The sequence below is a fragment of the Argopecten irradians genome, chromosome 16, assembly GCF_041381155.1.
Source record: "Argopecten irradians isolate NY chromosome 16, Ai_NY, whole genome shotgun sequence".
Classification (NCBI taxonomy): domain Eukaryota; kingdom Metazoa; phylum Mollusca; class Bivalvia; order Pectinida; family Pectinidae; genus Argopecten; species Argopecten irradians.
In genome coordinates, this window is record NC_091149.1 from 2113856 (window position 1) to 2129836 (window position 15981).

Here is a 15981-nt window from a genome sequence, read left to right on the forward strand (position 1 = left end):
AATAACGGTACTTTGTATAGGTCTTAGGGCACTCTGGTGGGTCCATGATTATATAATCTGTAACTAATTCTCATATCCCTGTGTTATTAACTGGATATATAAATGGCGGAATTATAGAAACTGTATCAGAACCCTTTATTAAATTACGGACAAGTTTCCAGAAATAATTTTGGTTATTTTTGGCAAAATTGTCTAGTAGTCCATTTCACTAGCAAAAATTAATTCCCTGGTTCTGAGTTTAAAATTATAAACAGGATTTCTTTGCTTTTCAAAAGCTAAAAGCAAGGAAAAGCTACGTTTAACCTATTTCGCGCTATAATTTCATGACGTAATTCATATGTAAACATGGCTTATCATCAGGCCAAAAAAATCAATATGTCTGTTTAGGGTTACGTTGGCAAAAAAAATCGAAATCGCGACTTTTAATATTTTTTTCGTAGAAAAGTGGAAAAAATTAGCGTCGGGGGTAAAAAATTAAGGTCGGTCGGGTAACCCTTAACAGACATGGACATATTTTTTGTTTGGGCTTAGGTCTAATAATAATATTTTAGTAGAAATACAAACATGGGCAAAGCATAGTCTAAGTATTTTTTCAGTAAATAAATCAATCTGATTAAAATACAGATCCTTATTATCACTACGTTTGGTATTGAACGGAGTGGTTATAGTGGTTATAAGGATCTGTATTTTAATCAGATTGTAAATAAATTACACAGATTATTACATGACTTGAGCGTCTTTAAATAACAACTGCTGGTCAGTATTTTGTAATAGATCATTTAACTGTTGGTAATCAACATTTTTATAGCACCAGATCGAACGTTTAAGTTTATTTTTATCGTGAACTCCAGCACCTCAATAACATCGCAAATCTCTATTTCGCACGCATCGCTAACCAGCAAGTGATCTAGTAACGAAGCGTGTGTTTGATCTACACGTATAATAACTTGGTGGTCCTACATTGGTGTGAAAAATCGAAAAAGTAACATCGGATTTTCACTTTTTCGCGTTTTTTTCCAACGCGAAAAAGCGAAAATGGAACAAATCAGCCACCATACATTGGAAACACAGGGGGCCAACTCAATGAAAATGAATGTTGTCAAACATTTATTGTATTTGGTGGATGTTCTGCAAAAAATCACATGACTGTCATATATACCCATCAGTCCATCCACCAAATACAAAAAAAATTGTATGACAACATCCATTTTCATTGAGTTGGCCCCCTGTGATTGGAAAAGTATCCTGGAATGTGACGGGTTAATGAGAGTAAATTAGCGTTCAAATCTTCAACTATTATTACATGCCGATTGTCATTAAATGTGGTTTCAATGGATTTTTCAAATTGTTACCCAAAAAAAATTATACTATCATTGGGTCTGTATAAACTGTGCAATGGAGATACGAGGAATTATTAAAGAATATTCCTTCACCTGATGGAAATTCTAAGTCAAGACGACGTTTGGTAGAAATAAAATAAGATATATAGACGACACCTCCACCATAGAAATGTACACGATCTTTTCTAAAAGGAGTGTTGTAAAACCAGGAAATGATATATAGTCATCAAGATTTCAAGATTTTCAAGATTTTATTTGTTACTCTCAGACACATGAAAATGTGTTACATGAGGACATAATGATATACATAGACATATACATGACAAGATGGACACAAAATATACATGTACAAGATATAAAAATACATAGAGTTATAATCGTATAGTGTTTAATTATCCCCCGCCCAACGACGTTGGCGGGGGATATACAAATGGGTTCCGTCCGTCCGTCCGTCCGTCCGTCCGTACGAATGGTTTCCGGAGCATAACTCTAAAACCAGTAGAGATATTTCCACGAAACTTCATACACACATTGGTCTTATGGTCTAGTAGTGCCTTTTGCTATTTTCAAGCTTTCATTTTATGCATTTTTTCCGTAACCATGGAAACATTGCTGAAAATATCATATTTTTGTACCAGGTTCGTTTCCGGAGCATAGCTCTAAAACCAGAAGAGATATTTCCACGAAACTTCATAGACACATTGGTCTTATGGTCTTGTAGTGTCTTTTGCTATTTTAAGGTTTTTACTTTTTGTACTTTTTCTGTAACCATGGAAACATTGCTGAAAATGGCAGATTTGTGTGTAAGAATCGTTTCCGGAGCACAACTCTAATACCAGCAGAGAAATTTCCATGAAATTTCATACACACATTGGTCTTATGGTCTAGTAGTGCCTTTTGCTATTTTTAGGTTTTCATTTTTTGCACTTTTTCCGTAACCATGGAAACATTGCTGAAAATATCATATTTTTTTACCAGGTTCGTTTCCGCAGCATAACTGGAAAACCGGTTGAGATATATGCACGGAACTCCATAGGTACATTAGTCTTATGGTCTAGTAGTGCCTTTTGCTATTTTAAGTTTTCACTTTTTGTACTTTTTTCTGTAACCATGGAAACATTGCTGAAATGGCAGATTTTTGTGTAAGAATCGTTTCCGGAGCACAACTCTAAAACCAGCAGAGATTTTTCCATGAAACTTCATAGACACATTGTTCTTATGGTCTAGTAGTGCCTTTTGCTATTTTAGGTTTTCATTTTTTGCACTTTTTCCGTTACCATGTAAACATTGCTGAAAATATCATGGTAAATGGTAAGAGTTACTTTGCAAAACTCCACCCATCTTTGTGTATATAGTCTAATAATAAATTTTCAAGGCTGTATACCTGATTCAACAATTGCAGCCCCGCTCTACTTGAATTGAGAAGTTGACCAACAGACTAGACCGGGCGCCTCAGGGTAACACAAACATGCTCCCCTGTTGTAAATAAATTCCAGGAATCGATTGGCATCTGGAATTAAGCAAACATTCAGAAAATGATTGGCTACAAACAATATGTGCAAAAATGTTTGCAGAAATGAGAGTCGTCAGAACCAGATGATCGTTTATAATCCAGACGGTATGTACATCGAACACGAGTTCTGTTTGATGTTGAATGGTCCTAGATATGATGCCATTTACTGCGGCGATTCCGACTCGGAAAAATGACGACAAAACAGAGAACGAACGAATACTACAAGTTGAATGATTACTACCAATAGATCTACAGTTGCAAATGGCAAATCTAACGGTAGCCAGTGGAAACCTGTTTGATGATCATTGAAGAACTATCCTCAGTTGTATGAGGGAAATAGCTCAGAAGACTTTGTCCAAATTCTGAAGCACATTGGGCCGATATATGAAAAATGAGAAGCACACAAAACTGTTGAGCGACATGCTGTCAAAACGCATGCCCGACGAAAAACTGAAGACGAAAATGGACGAATATCTCCGTCCCGCAAATGTTGATATGTTACAGGCTCCTAAAATGAACCCAGAAATATGGAGAAAAATCAGCCACAACACAAAGAGTCGAGATTTGCGTTTTCAAAGAGCGCAGGACAAGATGTTGAAAGGGTTAGTTCCCTTAGCTAGAACTCTCCAGAAAATAACGTCGGACCGGAAAGAGATCACGGACGACAAAACGAAAGCGATACTGGATGAGATCATGAAAGCTACTCTCGACAGTTTCATGCTGATAAGTACAGCTTCTCAGGACATAAGTCAACGAAGACGTGAGCTTATTAAGCCTGATTTGAACAACCAATTTTCATCATTGTGTTCCACGAACAATCCTGTAACAACACAACTGTTCGGTGACGATCTCCACAGGTCAATGAAAGAGATCAGTGAAACAAATCGGGTCGCGTCTCAAGTTTCCTATGGAAACTATCAGTACGGGAAAATGAAAGGACAGACCAAATACTCAAACAGAGGAAAATTTGGTGGACATCGCGGCCGTTTCCAGCCATATGATGGCAGAAACCCCAGAAATTTCCAGGCTTTCCAATACCAGGGAAAAGGCCCACAGTATGGAAATCAACAACACAAGCCAAAAAACTACAAAAGGGGACAGCAACAAGAGAGAAAGTAACACAGTCTCTGTCCCCAGTTAATGAGGTAAGTGATGTAAAACATTTACCGGAAAAGAATTGTAAACAATCTCAAATTGGGGTACAAACTCAAAGAAATCAAACAGATTGGGAAAAGTTTCTAAGTACTATACAATATGAACTGCCAAAATGTGTTAGCTCATTCCAGGCAGGTTTGTATAGGTGATCATTTGTCATCATGGAGGAAATTGACCTCAGATTTTTTACTATTAAGTAATGTAAAAGGTGTCAAGATTGAATTTAAAGAGACTGACACAGATAACCCTAGTGCCTTTAAAAAATAACATTATATTGCCAGAATATGTGTTTAAAAATTCTGAAAAAGTAATGATTCAAACCGAGATTAAGAATCTCATCCAAAAGGGAGTCATAGAAGAAGTAGATCATGTTGAAGGGGAATATATCTCTAACATATTCATGAGACCTAAGAAGGATGGTACTTGTCGACTTATTCTGAATTTAAAACAGTTAAATGAGTCAATTGTGTACCGACATTTTAAAATGGACACATTAACCAATGCTCTAAATTTAATAACACCAAATTGTTATATGGCATCAATTGATTGGAAGGATGCTTATTACTCGGTGCCAATTCACAAAGAGTATCAAAAATATTTGAGATTCACATTCGAAGGTAAACTTTATCAATACACAGCTTTACCTAATGGGTTGTCATCAGCACCAAGAATATTCACTAAAATTACAAAGCCATTTTTTTCGGAATTGAGGAAAATGGGTCACATGAATACGTCATATATTGACGATTCTTTGTTATTAGGTAATTCTCTTGATGAATGTCGGCAAAATGTGAAAGACACTGTTCAACTTTCAGAACAAGTTGGTTTCATAGTGCATCCTACTAAATCAGTGTTTGAACCAACACATATCATTGAATATCTAGGGTTTATATTGAACTCGATAACCATGACTGTAACTTTACCAAGCAGAAAATCAGAAAACATTCAAAGTGTTTGTAATCAGTTGTTGGTTTGTAGAACACCGACTATTCAGGAAATTGCGCAATGTATTGGTTTACTAGTATCAAGTTTTCCTGCAGTTCAGTATGGCCCGTTACATTATAGATATCTTGAAGAAAACAAAATAACGGCACTGAAGCAGAACAAAGGGAACTTCAATGCAAGGACACAGTTATCTGCTCAAAGTAAAATAGATTTACAATGGTGGATTAACAATATTATGTCTGCCAAAAATGTCATATCACATGGCCCACCCTCTGTCACTCTAACTTCTGATGCATCCAAAACAGGATGGGGGGAGTGTTATATATGACTAACAGTCACATGCAGAAAACAGGTGGTAATTGGTCAAAAACTGAATCACTTGATCATATCAACTACCTTGAACTTAGAGCAGCATGGTTTGTTTTACTGACACTATGTAAAAATCTTAAAAGTGTCCACATTAGAATGAACTTAGATAACACCACAGCTATAGCTTACATTAATCACATGGGTGGGAAAAACTCCCAGTGTAACTTGTTAGCTAGGGAAATCTGGTATTGGTGTAGTGAGAGAGATATATGGCTGTCAGCTGCTCATATCCCAGGTAGTCAAAACATTGAGGCAGACACAGAGAGTAGGCTTGACCATGACAATACTGAGTGGAAAATAGATCCAAATATATTCACAATGATTGTAAATATTTGGGGAATGCCTGATTTAGACATATTTTGCATCTAGACTTAACTGCCAAATAGAAAGATATGTTTCTTGGAAGCCTGATCCATATGCTGAGGCAGTTGATGCGTTTTCTATGATATGGAACAAGTTTGTGTATATTTTCCCACCATTCTCATTAATTGGGAAAATACTTAAAAAAGTAAGAGAAGATGAGGCTGAGGTAATAATGATACTTCCTTTTTGGTCTACACAAACATGGTTTCCATTTTTGCTAAGATTACTCATTGATTGTGTGTTTTTATTACCTAGGAAGAAGAACATTTTGTCACACCCCAGCAGAGCAGTAGAAACTCTTCCGAAGATGCAGTTAATGGCTTGTCGCCTTTCCGGCAAACAATCACAAACCTTGGAATTTCAAAAGAAGCTGAGGAAATATTGTTGTCGTCATGGAGATCAGGGACACAAAAACAGTATGACACTTACTCCAGGAAGTGGTTTTCATATGCAGCTTCAAGGGAAATTAATCCATTTTCACCATCTGTGACAAACGTTATTGAATTCCTAACTGAACTGTTTAATTCTGGATTAGGATATAGTGCCATTAACACTGCCAGATCATCTTTATCAACATTTATTGTTATAAATGGACAGTCTTGTGGAACTTTGCCCTTAGTGAGACGATTTTTAAAAGGCGTGTTTTCAAAAACGACCAGCTTTACCAAGAAATACTTCAATATGGGACCCGCAAATAGTTCTTGACTATTTAAATACAGTTGAATGTGTTTCATTAAAAATGTTGACATTGAAAGTGGTAACTTTGCTGGCATTAGTGACAGGACAGCGTGCCCAATCACTTCATGTGATGGACACTAAGAACATCTACTTCCGACAAAATAGCGTGTATATCGTTTTTGGTGAAGTGTTAAAGCAATCAAGACCAAATTTCCATCAAAGTGGACTGTCGTTTGAGGCCTTCAAGGAAAATCCCTCTCTCTGTATTGTCACACAATTGCAGGAATACCTGAAATGTACAGCAGAAATTAGAGGAGAACATACTAAGCTGTTTCTTAGCTACCAAAAACCACATTTGCCCATTTGCAAAAGCACCATTTCCAGATGGATAAAAACTGTACTTGAAAAAGCTGGAATCGACATGAACATGTTTACACCACACAGCACAAGAGCTGCGTCTATGTCGGCTGCTTATCGGGCCAATGTTCCAATCGCAACAATAATGAAAACTGCAGGTTGGAGCAACGTATCGACTTTCTCCAAATTTTATCAGAAAGCATTACTGGAGTAGATTTGGAAGTTTCATCCAGTTCATGGACATATATATATATATATCTTCTTTTGTGATTTCGCGCGTGTTTACTTTGACTTACACTGTATGTGTATTTTTTGTTTATCGTGACTTTTTTAAAGTGAATATATGTGTGTATACCTTGATTGTTTGTAATATAACTTTTGTTTGAATACATAGTATGAGTTATCTATTTATTATGGTATTTGTATTTTTTGTTCGTGAACACTGTCTTTGAACATCTCACGGGATCTCGTAGTACTAATCAGGAGTGAAGACAGAATTTGAAAATTAAATGAGACTTACCTGTAAGTTGAAATTTGATTGGAATTCTGTCTTCACTCCTGATGGTACGTAGAGATCACGTGCCCACCCTTTTTAGGGGATTGATGTACAATGTAATTATTTTTTTTTGGTTATGGGGTTTCCCTCCCTGTTCTACATGGCTTAATATGCATTCAAGTTTTCTATTAGTCTAAATTTGATTACATTTCTTGTATTTATGCCAAGTGTTTCACTCACTGGTTAAAGTATGACTGCTAACGATGCGCACGCATCTCTCACGTGATCTCTACGTACCATCAGGAGTGAAGACAGAATTCCAATCAAATTTCAACTTACAGGTAAGTCTCATTTAATTTTCAAATTATACTCCATCTTTCTTTAGCTCAACTTCATTTTTCCTATTTTTTTTCATACACATAAGTCTCCACAATCAAATTTACTTCAGCTTTGATATCTCCATTGGTGGGGGATCTGAATGACTATGTCCTTGTTTCAAGTAATTTCATTATCTTTCTTAGAAAAATTGCGAATTTGTTTAAAACTTGTATACTGCAGATATTCAATAGACGCTCTAATTTTAAAAAAGTATGATATTTGTTGCAGTACTGAGCAAAATATTTTTCTCTAATAGCTTTAATTTCCCCTTTTTGACATTTGAAAAGATAGTGAAATTCATCTCCGATATCAACTTGACATAAATTACATTTTCTATTTTCTTTTGGGATACCGAGCCATCGCCCAGTTTCAATAGGGATCTCTATATTTGAGGTACGAAATTTTGCAATAGTAATTCTGTTTTGTTCCGATAAATTTGTTAAATAACTTTCGAAAATAATTTTTTTTTAAATTTTGAATAAAACAGACCTTTGGACGAGGATTCTAAGTCTGCGAACCATTTTTGTATAAAGGCGTCACGTAGACGTTGTACAACTTCATGCCTATACAAATTTGCATTCATAGGTATTTCATTATCAAATATATATATATGAATCCAGTATCATTAAAAATTTGTTTAACACGATCTAACCATTTAAACCGTATTTGTCCATTGCGACTTAAACTCGCCATTAGTCTATATAAAATATAACTGAATTTATTTTCATTTAACAAAAGATTGTTCCAAAAATTTAGTAATCAGTAATAGTGTTGTCTAAATGAGATTTGGTGATAAGTATGCTAAGCGGAGTTCTTCTGAAATGTTTTGAAGGTAAGTATTTACTGAGAACGTGCATATGAAATGTAATCAATGTATCAGTGTTTGTGTCTGGACCGGGGTTTTCATGGTTTTCATGTATATCCATACAAATTAGTAGCAAAATGTAGGAGTATAATGAATTTTGTATTACTGAAATAACCGTCTATAACCGGAGATAGGAAAGTGTAAAGTGAGATCTTGAGTGAGACCATTTTAATATTGATAAGCTCATGGGATCGTCAAAGATTACCTGTAAATGTAATTTCGTGCGAGAACTCGATTGATTATGATGTGTGTGTGCATGTAGAACTGAGATATGTTCATGAGTATGTCTAACACTGTTCAGCGCCCTGCCCTATACAAAGATGACATCTATTCGTCATGTGGTTTTACATGTTTTGAAGAGAAGGAGAGAGTGGAGAGTAATACATACATATATGTATACCGTTGGTTATAAATTTTTTGTCAGGTCCCTGTGATTTATGCCAGTGTTATGACTTCACATACGGAAAGGTTAATAAATCTTAAAATCTAAATATACGTAGATACTTAATTACACATTAAACAATATATATAGCATATAAATAAAATAATCAGAACGGATTTGCCTTTTGATTAATGAAGTCTTGCAATTCAGAAGCTCAAAAAGTGTATTGTCAGTTCGCCGGACTTCTGAACAATGGATTTGGAGGGAAAATTCTGACCAGCATGATCAGATCGAGTCTTTGAAGTCATGTGACTAAGAACGCAGGGGTCTGAGAATAAGTTACAGTTTATACAATTTTGGACCCACCAGCAAATCATACTCTACATGGTACTTTAACGTACACAGTACTATCATTATGTAGAGTATGATTTTTACCGATATTTGATGTAGATTTCTAAAACGTCTAAAATGGTTTTAGGGCACTCTGGTGGGTCCATACTTATATAAACTGTAACTAATTCTCAGATCCCTGTGAAGACTGTTCCAAGTATTCACGACTCTCTGGGTAAATGAGTGTTTTCTCATGCAAAGCCTTGAATGTTTTTTGTACACTTTCAAATCATGTCCGCGGGGACTTGATCCCTGGTTGATTGAAAACAAATCTGCGACTTCTTTATCGTATTTTCCAGAAAGTATTTTGTACATTTCAATCATATCCCCACGTGACCGCCTGTATGCTAACGTTGGAAGTTGGAGTTTACGCAAACGTTTTGTATATGGCAAAGTTGAGAGACCTGGTTCTTGCTTTGTTGCTCGACCTTGAATGTTTTCTATTGTTGTTACACGCCAAATTACACAAGCCGTGAAGAAATACGAAACGTTATTTGTAATTCTACGAGTTATTTTTTACTTAGGTTTGATGTTAAAGATGCTCCCCAGCTAGCAGAATTACGTTGGTCCGACGTCATTTTCAGTCGGCTAGGTCGTAGTCGGATTTCTTACGTTTCGTCGACGTTGGACAAACGTCGACGTTTTTCTCTTGAAGATAAAGTAAATGCACGACGTTTAGCCAACGTTGGTTCAACCACTTAAAATTGTTAACGTCAGTTTCAAATGATGAAACACTTATAACGTTGCCGAGACGATGGAGCAACGTTTAAAATATAACCGTTAAAACACATTTTACGGGCTATATGATATTAACTTTTATGAAAATCTCTAATGTTTTAGAGACCTTTTAAATCTGTAACTAACCCCTATAATTAAACATCTCCAACATATACATATATACTAGTATATACTTCACAGATACCCCTGCATGTGTACAAAACATACACAATACGACAACATGCCGCTAGGCCTAACTCCCAAAGTGTTATCGGATCCTCATGGGAGGGGGACAGTTTAGCGCCATAGTACAGCGAGCGCGGTTATCCGTTATCAATTGTTATAAATATATAATGGGTGAGGCCACAGCAACATTTAAATTTCCTGCCGACAGAACAAGACTGCGGGCGACACAGTGCTCATCTGTGACGATCGTGAGTACTTTTGCATGTTTTAACTTCTATATCCTTATAATAATTACACCTAATTGTACAGATATGTTTTAGGAATGTAAAATGATAAATATATTTGGTGGTGTTTATAGAAAAATGTTTTATATACCACCTAGTTTACCTCAACGTACATATGTAACACAACTATGTATTATACATACCGAAGTACACTCAATTTAAAATCACGACTTTTTTATATCGACACATAGGTTTATTTATATACAGAATTCCAAAATGGAGATGTCATTTATATTTTCATGTTATTATTATTGCTATACATTTATGTTTTCCAGTATATTTACCGTTATTTGGTTATGTGTCTACGATTTAATTATCATGTGACTCTCAAAATGGCGGTGGCATACAACTATTGTACATACAGAAATGACACTTTCCTAAGTTATAATTATTATTATTGTACATTTAAATAAATCTTTCCATTTACAGTGGCAGAAGCGGATGACAGAAGCATTTCTGTGGGACGAGACAGTGACTCTTGAGTACAGCAGTGAATGAAAGTTGTGGTGATATATTAAAAGCAGTAAAACTTTGTTTGCTGTGTTTGTTATTATTTTCAATGGCAAATTAGGTCTATATACATCTGATTAACGTTGGAAAGCCGTCGAAAGCAGTTACAACATGACGTTGGAACAATGTCTGGCAACATTATCAAAACGTCGGGATCTGACGTCTGGACAACGTAGATCCGTTGGACAAAAATACGTCGGTGCAATGTCATCATCTGACGTTGGGCCCACCTAGTGTCATGCATTGGGCCAACGTCTGTCCGACGTGTTGCTGCTAGCTGGATCCACCGCTGACAAATGGTATTTTTTCACTATAAAAAACAGGAGCAGACGATTTAGTATTTTTCTCCAGTTACAAAAGTTACTTACTTTACACCATAACCACCATTGAAAAGTTTGAGCTTCTAATTTTACTTCAAGTTAAAAATGTGAAAAATAATTAATTGCATCCCGAAAAAATTCCGTGACACGATATCCGATATGGAAAAAGCGAAATAAATTATTTTATATTATTTTTTTGTGTTAATTAGGCATATATATACACGGTTAAACACCAATTATTGTTCAAAATCACAGACTTTTAGCTCTATAGACATTCTACTTTGGCCTGGTTTAATCACAGACTTTTAGCTCTATAGACATTCTACTTTGGCCTGGTTTAATCCCAGACTTTTAGCTCTATAGACATTCTACTTTGGCCTGGTTTAATCACAGACTTTTAGCTCTATAGACATTCTACTTTGGCCTGGTTTACTCCCAGGCTTTTAGCTCTATAGACATTCTACTTTGGCCTGGTTTAATTCCAGACTTTTAGCTCTATAGACATTCTACTTTGGCCTGGTTTAATCCCAGACTTTTAGCTCTATAGACATTCTACTTTGGCCTGGTTTAATCACAGACTTTTAGCTCTATAGACATTCTACTTTGGCCTGGTTTAATTCCAGACTTTTAGCTCTATAGACATTCTACTTTGGCCTGGTTTAATCCCAGACTTTTAGCTCTATAGACATTCTACTTTGGCCTGGTTTAATCACAGACTTTTAGCTCTATAGACATTCTACTTTGGCCTGGTTTAATCCCAGACTTTTAGCTCTATAGACATTCTACTTTGGCCTGGTTTAATCCAGACTTTTAGCTCTATAGACATTCTACTTTGGCCTGGTTTAATCCAGACTTTTAGCTCTATAGACATTCTACTTTGGCCTGGTTTAATCCCAGACTTTTAGCTCTATAGACATTCTACTTTGGCCTGGTTTAATCACAGACTTTTAGCTCTATAGACATTCTACTTTGGCCTGGTTTAATCCCAGACTTTTAGCTCTATAGACATTCTACTTTGGCCTGGTTTACTCCCAGGCTTTTAGCTCTATAGACATTCTACTTTGGCCTGGTTTACTCCCAGGCTTTTAGCTCTATAGACATTCTACTTTGGCCTGGTTTAATCACAGACTTTTAGCTCTATAGACATTCTACTTTGGCCTGGTTTAATCCCAGACTTTTAGCTCTATAGACATTCTACTTTGGCCTGGTTTAATCCCAGACTTTTAGCTCTATAGACATTCTACTTTGGCCTGGTTTAATCCCAGACTTTTAGCTCTATAGACATTCTACTTTGGCCTGGTTTAATCCCAGACTTTTAGCTCTATAGACATTCTACTTTGGCCTGGTTTAATCCAGACTTTTAGCTCTATAGACATTCTACTTTGGCCTGGTTTAATCCCAGACTTTTAGCTCTATAGACATTCTACTTTGGCCTGGTTTAATCCCAGACTTTTAGCTCTATAGACATTCTACTTTGGCCTGGTTTAATCCCAGACTTTTAGCTCTATAGACATTCTACTTTGGCCTGGTTTAATCCCAGACTTTTAGCTCTATAGACATTCTACTTTGGCCTGGTTTAATCCCAGACTTTTAGCTCTATAGACATTCTACTTTGGCCTGGTTTACTCCCAGACTTTTAGCTCTATAGACATTCTACTTTGGCCTGGTTTAATCCCAGACTTTTAGCTCTATAGACATTCTACTTTGGCCTGGTTTAATCCCAGACTTTTAGCTCTATAGACATTCTACTTTGGCCTGGTTTAATCCAGACTTTTAGCTCTATAGACATTCTACTTTGGCCTGGTTTAATCCCAGACTTTTAGCTCTATAGACATTCTACTTTGGCCTGGTTTAATCCCAGACTTTTTAGCTCTATAGACATTCTACTTTGGCCTGGTTTAATCCCAGACTTTTAGCTCTATAGACATTCTACTTTGGCCTGGTTTAATCCCAGACTTTTAGCTCTATAGACATTCTACTTTGGCCTGGTTTAATCCAGACTTTTAGCTCTATAGACATTCTACTTTGGCCTGGTTTAATCCCAGACTTTTAGCTCTATAGACATTCTACTTTGGCCTGGTTTAATCCCAGACTTTTAGCTCTATAGACATTCTACTTTGGCCTGGTTTAATCACAGACTTTTAGCTCTATAGACATTCTACTTTGGCCTGGTTTAATTCCAGACTGTTAGCTCTATAGACATTTTACTTTTGCCTGGTGTAATCCCAGACTTTTAGCTCTATAGACATTCTACTTTGGCCTGGTGTAATCCCAGGACTTTTAGCTCTATAGACATTCTACTTTGGCCTGGTTTAATCCCAGGCTTTTAGCTCTATAGACATTCTACTTTGGCCTGTTATCCAGTTTAGCTCTATAGACATTCTACTTTGGCCTGGTTTAATCCAGACTTTTAGCTCTATAGACATTCTACTTTGGTGCCTGGTTTAATCCCAGACTTTTAGCTCTATAGACATTCTACTTTGGCCTGGTGTAATCCCAGACTTTTAGCTCTATAGACATTCTACTTTGGCCTGGTTTAATCCCAGACTTTTAGCTCTATAGACATTCTACTTTGGCCTGGTTTAATTCCAGACTTTTAGCTCTATAGACATTCTACTTTGGCCTGGTGTAATCCCAGACTTTTAGCTCTATAGACATTCTACTTTGGCCTGGTTTAATCCCAGACTTTTAGCTCTATAGACATTCTACTTTGGCCTGGTGTAATCCCAGACTTTTAGCTCTATAGACATTCTACTTTGGCCTGGTGTAATCACAGACTGGCCTGGTGTAATCCCAGACTTTTAGCTCTATAGACAATTCTACTTTGGCCTGGTTTAATCCCAGACTTTTAGCTCTATAGACATTCTACTTTGGCCTGGTTTAATCCCAGACTTTTAGCTCTATAGACATTCTACTTTGGCCTGGTTTAATTCCAGACTTTTAGCTCTATAGACATTCTACTTTGGCCTGGTTTAATTCCAGACTTTTAGCTCTATAGACATTCTACTTTGGCCTGGTTTAATTCCAGACTTTTAGCTCTATAGACATTCTACTTTGGCCTGGTTTAATCCCAGACTTTTAGCTCTATAGACATTCTACTTTGGCCTGGTTTAATCCCAGACTTTTAGCTCTATAGACATTCTACTTTGGCCTGGTTTAATCACAGACTTTTAGCTCTATAGACATTCTACTTTGGCCTGGTTTAATTCCAGACTTTTAGCTCTATAGACATTCTACTTTGGCCTGGTTTAATCCCAGACTTTTAGCTCTATAGACATTCTACTTTGGCCTGGTTTAATCCCAGACTTTTAGCTCTATAGACATTCTACTTTGGCCTGGTTTAATTCCAGACTTTTAGCTCTATAGACATTCTACTTTGGCCTGGTTTAATCCCAGGCTTTTAGCTCTATAGACATTCTACTTTGGCCTGGTGTAATCCCAGACTTTTAGCTCTATAGACATTCTACTTTGGCCTGGTTTAATCCCAGACTTTTAGCTCTATAGACATTCTACTTTGGCCTGGTTTAATCCAGACTTTTAGCTCTATAGACATTCTACTTTGGCCTGGTTTAATCCCAGACTTTTAGCTCTATAGACATTCTACTTTGGCCTGGTTTAATCCAGACTTTTAGCTCTATAGACATTCTACTTTGGCCTGGTTTAATCCCAGACTTTTAGCTCTATAGACATTCTACTTTGGCCTGGTTTAATCCCAGACTTTTAGCTCTATAGACATTCTACTTTGGCCTGGTTTAATCCAGACTTTTAGCTCTATAGACATTCTACTTTGGCCTGGTTTAATCCCAGACTTTTAGCTCTATAGACATTCTACTTTGGCCTGGTTTAATCCCAGGACTTTTAGCTCTATAGACATCTACTTTGGCCTGGTTTAATCCAGACTTTTAGCTCTATAGACATTCTACTTTGGCCTGGTTTAATCCCAGACTTTTAGCTCTATAGACATTCTACTTTGGCCTGGTTTAATCACAGACTTTTAGCTCTATAGACATTCTACTTTGGCCTGGTTTAATCCCAGACTTTTAGCTCTATAGACATTCTACTTTGGCCTGGTTTAATCCCAGACTTTTAGCTCTATAGACATTCTACTTTGGCCTGGTTTAATCCCAGACTTTAAGCTCTATAGACATTCTACTTTGGCCTGGTTTAATCACAGACTTTTAGCTCTATAGACATTCTACTTTGGCCTGGTTTAATCCCAGACTTTTAGCTCTATAGACATTCTACTTTGGCCTGGTTTAATCCCAGACTTTTAGCTCTATAGACATTCTACTTTGGCCTGGTTTAATTCCAGACTTTTAGCTCTATAGACATTCTACTTTGGCCTGGTTTAATCACAGACTTTTAGCTCTATAGACATTCTACTTTGGCCTGGTTTACTCCCAGGCTTTTAGCTCTATAGACATTCTACTTTGGCCTGGTTTAATCACAGACTTTTAGCTCTATAGACATTCTACTTTGGCCTGGTTTAATCCAGACTTTTAGCTCTATAGACATTCTACTTTGGCCTGGTTTAATCCCAGACTTTTAGCTCTATAGACATTCTACTTTGGCCTGGTTTAATCCAGACTTTTAGCTCTATAGACATTCTACTTTGGCCTGGTTTAATCCCAGACTTTTAGCTCTATAGACATTCTACTTTGGCCTGGTTTAATCACAGACTTTTAGCTCTATAGACATTCTACTTTGGCCTGGTTTAATTCCAGACTTTTAGC